The sequence below is a fragment of the Zerene cesonia genome, chromosome 15 (assembly GCF_012273895.1).
Source record: "Zerene cesonia ecotype Mississippi chromosome 15, Zerene_cesonia_1.1, whole genome shotgun sequence".
NCBI classification, from domain to species: Eukaryota; Metazoa; Arthropoda; class Insecta; order Lepidoptera; family Pieridae; genus Zerene; species Zerene cesonia.
In genome coordinates this window covers 2735015-2736880 of record NC_052116.1, presented here as the reverse complement: position 1 = coordinate 2736880, position 1866 = coordinate 2735015, and positions in this window count along the sequence as shown.

The following is a 1866-nucleotide window of genomic DNA, read 5'->3' as shown; positions in this document are numbered from 1 at the left end:
ATAGGAGTAGCTGGCGGAACACTGTTGATGCCCTCTGCCCCAGCTAGGGGACATAGGAACATAAGTCAAGTAAGTCAATACGAATGGAAAATCGATGACGTCGATGATAATTGCTAATCTGTACTAATACTATAAAGCTAAAGAGTTTGTTTGTTTGTTTGTTTGCATGCACTTATCTCAGGAACTACTGGTCTGATTTGAAAAATTCTTTCAGTAGCCCATTGAGGAAGGTTATAGGCTATATATGTACTACGGATGAAGCCGGGGCGGACCGCTAGTTTCTATATAAGTTGACAGACGGATCTTTGAGAAAAATGCTTTTCGTTGACATGTTGAATTTGAAGTCCAGGTTTCATGGTCATTTTTCAATTTGATTTATCAACGTTTCGGTGTCAGTTTTGATCCTTATATTCGACCCTAACGACCGATGTTTACATAAATAGGGTGCAAATTTACTGAATTTTAGTCAGTTTGCATGCCGGCCGTGGTAAGTGATTTGTTGAAAATCTTTCAATGAATATTTCGTCCTTTTCAAATACGATGGAATGTTTTCTTTGAGTAAAATTTTAAAACTACAGTTTTAAGGGTAAGTAAAATTTTAAAACTACAGTTTTTTATTTCACATAATAACAACACAAGTAACCATTTAACCTCACTCTAGGTATATGTAATAAACCATAGCTCGAGATGGAAGAGGACTTAAATGGGAATGCTATGGAAACGGAGAAATAACGATTTCTGTGACACATCATTTAAAAAAATATACAAGTCCTTTTTTTAACATTATAATATTACTTTAGGTATATAGCTATTTCACAGCATTTGTCCGTGAGTATGAAGTCTCTCTTGATTCGCGCTTGACTCAATTGCTAAGCCATACTCGACTTTCATTTAAACGGTATCGTAATTATCTTTAATTGTATAATAGTAAGTTTATTTCATTTAAGTTTTATAGTTTTGAAAAAAAAAAATTTATAGAATAGCATAACAATCAAAATACATTTAATAAGCCCAAACTGAGAGTTTAAAATATGAAGTGATGGCTTGAAAAATTCATCACTCATCACTCATCACTTCAGCCTGTCCCCGTCCATTGCTGGACGTAAGCCTCTCCCAGAGCACGCCACTTCGCCCTTTCTCCAGCATTCCGCATCCACCCTAAGCTAGCCAGCTTCTTCAAGTCATCTGTCCATCGCGCTGAAGGGCGTCCTACACAACGTTTGCCTTGCGTGGTCTCCATTTGACATTTGATATCACTCTGACATCTTTTGTAAATTTACTATAATAAAAGTCTAGAATACGTAAGCATAAAGACATGATTATTTAAATTGTAGATATTTCATAGAAAACCTTCACTCAGTCAGTTTTCAATAATTTTATCAAATTACAACGATACAACAAAAGAATATAAAATATTTTATATGAATTTTTAAATTGCTTGAATAAAAGCTAAATTTTATGACACTAAAACTCTGTGTAATTGTACATATAGTTAATTAAAATTTATATATTTAATTAAAACAAATTTTCGCACAAGGTCGTTTTACTCTGATAGCACTTGGCGTTTATATCTCCATAAAATAAAAATAATATCTTTGCTTAATTCGAGTCGCAATTAAAAGTTTGCGTAAACAAACTACTAAAATAACAAATATATCCTAATCCTTTAATAATCCATACTTCGAGTAAGCATAACTGTTATTCTATTTCTTATTTTCTAAAACTTTTATGTAACCCTCTTTTCGGCCGCAGCTTTGCCCGCGAAGTCAAAGAAATTTCCCATTGGGGAGAAATGTTCCCCCGCGGTAAACAGGATGACACGCTAACCTGACTATCTCTAGACACAAAAAACATGTACATCAAAAA